The sequence below is a fragment of the Mirounga leonina genome, unplaced genomic scaffold (genome assembly GCF_011800145.1).
Source record: "Mirounga leonina isolate KUSES-001 unplaced genomic scaffold, KU_Mleo_1.0 Mir_101664, whole genome shotgun sequence".
NCBI classification, from domain to species: Eukaryota; Metazoa; Chordata; class Mammalia; order Carnivora; family Phocidae; genus Mirounga; species Mirounga leonina.
This window is the reverse complement of record NW_023270175.1, coordinates 17,772,438-17,779,453: the sequence shown is the minus strand read 5'-3', so window position 1 is coordinate 17,779,453 and position 7,016 is coordinate 17,772,438. Positions and strand designations below refer to the sequence as shown.

The 7,016-nt window shown below is 38.1% G+C and overlaps 1 pseudogene; it reads left to right on the top strand.

Annotated features, from left to right (window-relative positions):
• Positions 1–297: 297 nt before the first annotated feature.
• Positions 298–6,322, top strand: LOC118011059 (annotated as a pseudogene).
• Positions 6,323–7,016: the final 694 nt, after the last annotated feature.

The following is a 7,016-nucleotide window of genomic DNA, read 5'->3' as shown; positions in this document are numbered from 1 at the left end:
AATTGAATTTGCCCATTGACTTTTATGACTTTTTTTTATGTGAAATTTTGAGGCTAAACTGCTATAAGGCATACATGAACTAGAATAGTTACAACCAGTCTTTGGCCCAATTCTGCTTATAACTGAACACTGATCTACTTGTTAATCCTAGTGCATATGCAATAAGCATGAATGGTCTTTTAGTGTGCTTTCTAGTCACAAGGCCCAGTGTGGCAAATTGTCCACTGTTGTGTGCAACTATTCTGGTGCACAATCAAGAGAAATGAAGCTATTTTTCTGTTCTTATCTCTTGTAACCATGTCATTTGCAACTGAAAAGTAACTTAAATTAAATAAATAAGCAAGTCTGAAACCCATGGCTGAGGTTTTTTGTTTTGTTTGTTTGTTTGTTTTTGTTTTTGTTTTTTTTCATAAATGAACCTGAGAAGTTTATGGACAAGATGCAGAGTGTTAAGAAAATAATAAGAGGGAGAATTATTTACTAATCACAGAGCATGTTCCAGAGGGACAGATTTCCTCGGGAGGCTCCTCCAGGAACAAAGGAGCTGACAGGTGCCATTTCCCTCCCCCGCAGCCCAGATAAACACACAGCCACCTGCAGGAACCAGCAAAGTACTGGCATTCAAAACCTAACTTGCTTACTATGTGTCCTGCTCCCTCAAGCTGAGCCTTCGTCAGCCCTGGCACTGTGGGTCAAACCCCCCAGAAAACCATCACAAGCCATACCAATACCAATCTCCCCACTGTGCACTTTGCCAAGCTTTGGTCTTTGCAGCAGTGGCAGCTGGTCACCACCACCAGAGAATACACAACCTTGTTAAAACTGTATGCCCCACCCATGCATGCTTTGCAGATTTCAGCCTGGCTAGCCCTAGTCTCAGTGTGGTTGTGCATCCCCTCTAGCAAAGGGCCAGTGCCACTTTGTTAAATATGCACACCCCATCCATTACTTTCAAGGGCAAGAGACATAGTTGACTTTCTGAACACAGAGAAGCAGACACAGAGATAAATAAAGTGAGGAGACAGAGGAAAAAGTCCTAAATGAAAGAACAGGATAAAACCACAGCAGGACCGTTAAGTGAAATGCATATAAGTAATATGTCTGATAGAGAATTTAAAATAATGATCATAAAGATACTGGACTTCAGGAAAGAGTGGGGGACATTGGTGAGATCATTAATAAAGAGATGGAAAACACATAAAAAAAGAACCAATTAAAGATGAAGAATACAATAAATGAAATTTTTTTAAAGATTTTATTTATTTATTTGACAGAGAGAGGCACAGCAAGAGAGGGAACACAAACAGGGAGAGTGGGAGAGGGATAAGCAGGCTTCCTGTAGAGCAAGGAGCCTGATGCAGGGCTCGATCCCAGGACCTTGGGATTATGACCTGAGCCAAAGGCTGATGCTTAAGGACTGAGTCACCCAGGCGCCCCAATAAATGAAATTAAAAGTACACCAGATGTAATAAATAGAAGACTACAGGAGGCAGAAGACCAAATTCATGATCTAGAGGACAGAGTAATGGAGGGGAGAGAAAAAATATGCAAAATGAGAATAGACTTGGAGAACTCAGTGACTTCATCAAGCATAATAACATTTGCATTATAGGGATCCCAGAAGAAAAGAGAAACGGGGGCACAAAATGTATTTGAAGAAATAATATCTGAAAACTTCCATAATCTGGAGAAGGAAACAGATATCCAGATCTAGTAGGCACAGAGATCCCCCAACAAAATCATCCCAAGGAGTTCTGCACCAAGACACATAGTAATTAAAATAGCAAAAAGCAGTGAGAATTTTAACAGCAACAAGAGAAAAGGAGACAACTACATACAAGGGGAACCCCATAAGGCTATCAGTGGATTTTTCAGCAGAAACTTTACAGACCAGAAGACAGTGGCATGATATATTCAAAGTGCTGAAAGGAAAAAAAAAAAAAATTACAACCAAGAATACTCTATCCAGAAAGGTTATTTTTCAGAATAGAAGGAGAGATAGAGTTTCACAGAAAAACAAAAGCTAAAGGAGTTCATGAACATTAAATCAGCCCTAAAAGAAATGTTAAAGAGGACTCTTTAAGTGGAAATGAAAAGCCATAAGTAAGAGTAAGAAAAGTAAGAAACACAAAAGCATTAAAAACAAACCACTAAACAAACAAAACAATTGTATCTGTAAAAACTAGTCACGGGACTTGCAAAATAAAAGGATGTAAAGTATGACACCATATACCTAAAATGTTGGGAGAGAGTAAAGAATGGGTTCAAATTTAACAACCATAACTTTAATATAGCCTGCCATATGCAGAAGATGTTATATACAAACCTAATTGTAACAAATCAAAAACCAGTGATCGATATGCAAAAAAATGAAGGGGAGGGGTGCCTGGGTGACTCAGTCGCTAAATGTCTGCCTTTGGCTTGGGTCATGATCCCAGAGTCCTGGGATCGAGTCCCATATCGGGCTCCTTGCTCAGCAGGGAGCCTGCTTCTCCCTCTGCCGCTCCCTGCCACTCTGCCTACTTGTGATTCCTCTCTCTCTCTCTGTATCAAATAAGTAAATAAAATCTTAAAAAAAAAAAATGAAGAGGAAGGAATCCAAGTATATCACTAAAGAAAGCCAACCTATGGTGAGAGAAGAGAGCCAGAGAAGAAAGGAACAGAGAAAATCTACAAAACAACCATGAAACAAGTAACAAAATGGAAATAAATACATACCTATCAATAATTACTTTGAATGTAAATGGACTAAATGCTCTAATCAAAAGACATAGGGTGATGGAATGGACTTAAAAAGAAGACCCATCTTGGGGCATCTGGGTAGCTCAGTCTGTTAAGTGTCTGCATGCAGCTGGGGTCATGATCTCAGGGTCCTGAGATCGAGCCCCACATCAGGCTCCCTGCTCAGCAGGAAGTCTGCTTCTCCCTCTTCCTCTGTGCTCTCTTTCTCCCCCTTGCTCTCTCTCAAGTAAATAAATAAAATCTTAAAAAAATAGAAGATCCATCTGTATGCTGCCTATGAGAGACTCATTTCAGACCTAAAGATACATGCAGAATGAAAGTGAGTAGATGGAGAAACATTTATCATGAAAATGGATGTGAAAAGAAATCCAGGGTGGTAATACTTATATCAGACAAAATACACTTTAAAAGAAAGACTTTGGGGTACCTGGGTGGCTCAATCAGTTAAACATATGCCTTCAGCTCAGGTTGTGATCCCTGGGTCCTGGGATTGAGCCCCACATTGGGCTCTCCACTCAGCAGAGAGTTTACTTCTCCCTCTCCCTTTGATCCTCCCCTCTGCTTGTGCTTTTGCTCTCTCTCTCTCTCACAAATGAATAAATTTTTAAAAATCTAAAAAAAAATTAAAAAAAATAAAACCAAGTCTCTAAGCAGATGCAAAGGACACTATATAATCATTAAAGGGACAATGAAAGAAGACATAACAATTGTAAATATTTTTGCACCTAACACAGGAGCACCCAAATATAGTAAACAGTTAATAACAGATATAAAGAACTAATTGATAATGATACAATAATAATAACAGACTTGAACACCTCTTTTACATCAAAGGACAGATCATCTAAATAGAAAATCAACAAGGATCAGTGGCTTTGAATGATACACTGCACCAGATGGATTTAACAGGCATATTCAGAAAATTCCATCCTAAAAAGCAGAATACACATTCTTTTCAAGTGCACATGAAACATTGTCCAGAATAGATCGCATATGAGGCCACAAAACAAGTCTTAACAAATTCAAAAATCAAAGTAATGCCAAGCATCTTTTCTGACCATGACACTACGAAACTAGAAGTCAAGTATAAGAAATAAATCTGGAAAGACCACAAATCCATGGAGGTTAAATAACATGCTACTGAAGGATGAATGGGTCAACCAGGAAATCAAAGCAGAAGTCAAAAATTGCATGGAGAGAAATGAAAATGTAAAGACAATAGTCCAAAATCTTTGGGATGCACCAAAAGTGGTTCTAAGAGGGAAGTTTATAACAATACAGGCCTACCTCAAGAAGCAAGAAAAACTCAAATAAATAACTTGACCTTATACCTAAAGGAGCTAGAAAAAGAAGAGCAAACAAACCAAAAACCAGCAGAAGGCAGAAAATAATAAAGAAGAGAGCAGAAATAAATGATATAGAAACTAAAAAACAAACAAACAAACAAAAAACAGATCAATGAAACTAGATGCTGGTTCTTTGAAAAGATCAACAATTTTTTTTAAATTTTATTTTATTATGTTATGTTAATCACCATACATCATTAGTTTTTGATGTAGTGATACACGATTCATTGTTTTCATATAACACCCAGTGCTCCATGCAGTATGTGCCCTCCTTAATACCCATCACTGGGCTAACCCATCCTCCCACCCCCTTCCCCTCTAAAACCCTGCTTGTTTCTCAGAGTCCATAGTCTCTCATGGTTCATCTCTCCCTCCATTCTCCCCCTTCATTTTTCCCTTCCTTCTCCTAATGTTCTGCATGCTATTCCTTATGTTCCACAAATAAGTGAAACCATATGATAATTGACTTTCTCTGCTTGACTTATTTAACTTAGCATAATCTCCTCCAGTCCCATCCATGTTGATATAAAAGTTGGGTATTCATCCTTTCTGATGGCTGAGTCATATTCCATTGTCTATATGGACCACTTCTTCTTCATCCATTCATCTGTTGAAGGGCATCTCAGCTCTTTCCACAGTTTGGCTATCAACAGAACTGATAAACCTCTAGCCAGACTCATCAAAAAGAGAGAGGAAAAAAGAAAGAGAAAGAGAGAGGGAAAGAGAGAGGACTCAAATACTCAAAATCAGAAACAAAAAAGAAGAAATAACCAACATCACAGAAATACAAAGGATTGTAAGGGAATTTTTTGAAAAGTTATATGCCAACAAACTAGACAACCTAGAAGAAATGGATAAATTCCTAGAAACATATAACCTACCAAACCTGAAAAAGGAATAAATAGAAAATTTGAACAGACCAATTATCAACAATGAAATTGAATCAGTAATCAAAAAACTCCTAACAAACAAAAGCCCAGGACCAGATGACTTCACAGGTGAATTCTGTCAAACATTTAAAGAAAAGTTAATACTTATTCTTCTCAAACTTTTTTGAAAAAGTAAAAAGTTTTTTGAAGAAGTAAAAGTTTCACTCTTTGCAGATGACATGATACAATGTGTGGAAACCCTAAAGACTCCACCAAAAAAACTACTAGAACTGATAAATGAATTCAGTATGATTGCAGGATACAAAATGAATGTACAGAAATTCATTGCATTTCTATATACTAATAATAAAGCAGCAGAAAGTGAATTGAGAAAACAATCCCATATAAAATTGCACTAAAAATAATAATATACCTAGGAATAAACCTAATCAAAGAAGTGAAAGAACTTTACTCTGAAAATTATAAAACCCTGATGAAAGAAATTGAAGATGACACCAAGAAATAGAAAGACATTCCATGCTCATGGATTGGAAGAGCAAATATTGTTAAAATGTCTCTAGTACCCAGCGCAATCTACAGATTTAATGGAATCCCTATCAAAATACCAACAGCATTTTTTTTCACAGAGCTAGAAAAAACAATCCTAAAATTGTGTGAAACCGCAAAATCCCCAAATAGCCAAAGCAATCTTGAAAAAGAAAAACAAAACTGGAGCTATCACAATTCCAGACTTCAGTTATATTATAAGGCTGTGGTAATCAAAACAATATGGTTCTTTAATGGGGGCAATGAGAGTGGAGAGTGTGCCTTAAAGGCCTTGGGCACACTGTGAGAGTACACAGTGGTGGGGTACTGTCTGCCAACCCCAAACGCCATAATCCACCCCTCTATCACAGGTAAATCTTTGCACCTAATCATGATGTCACCAAGTCCTGCTTCTGGTACTTTATGTCTCAGTTGAAGAAGATGAGAAGATGAAAAAGTCTTCAGGGGAAATTGTCTGTGGACAGGTGTTTGAGAAATCCCCCCTGCAGGTAAAGAACTTTGGTATCTGGCTGTGCTATGACTCCCAGAGTGGCACCCACAACATGTGCTGGGAGTACCAGGACCTGACCACTACACATGCTGTCACCCAGTGTTACTGAGACACGGGTGCCCAGCACTGTGCATGGGCCCACTCAATCCAGATCATGAAGGTGGATGAGATTGCAGCCAGCAAGTGCTGCTAACTGGCGGTCAAGCAGTTCCGTGACTCCCAGATCAAGGTCCTACTGCCCCCACCGAGTCCTGTGTCACCAGTACAAGCCATGCTTCACCACCAAGAGGCCCAACACTATATTTTAGATGCAGAGCCTCCCTGTCCCCAGGTCTGCCCAAATAAACCCCTTGGGAAAACAAAACAAAACAAAAACCAGTATGGTACTGGCACAAAAATAGACACAGATCAATAGAACAGAATAGAAAGCCTAGAAATAAACCCACAGTTATATGGTGAATTAATCTTTGCCAAAGAAGGCAAGAATATGCAATGGGGAAAAGAGAGTCTTTTCAATAAATGGTGCAGGGAAAACTGGACAGCCACATGCAAAAGAATAAAACTGGACCACTTTCTTAAGTCATACACAAAAATAACCTCAAAATAGGTTAAGAAACTAAATATTAGACCTGAGACCATAAAAAAAAATCTTGAAAAAGAGCACAGGCAGCAGTTATTTCTCTGACATTGACCATAACAACATCTTCTAAATATGTCTCCTGATGAAAGGGAAACAAAAACAAAAATAAACTATTGGGACTACATCAAAATAAAAAGCTTCTTCACCACAAAGGAAATAACCAACAAAACTAAAAGACAATCTACAGAATGGGAGAAAATATTCACAAATGACATATCTGATAAAGGGTTAGTGTCCAAAATATAAAAAGAACTTCTACAACTCAACACCAAAAAATTCCAAATAACACATTAAAAAATGGGCAGAAGATGTGAATAGACATTTCTCCAAAGAAAGCATACAGATGGCCAACAGACACATGA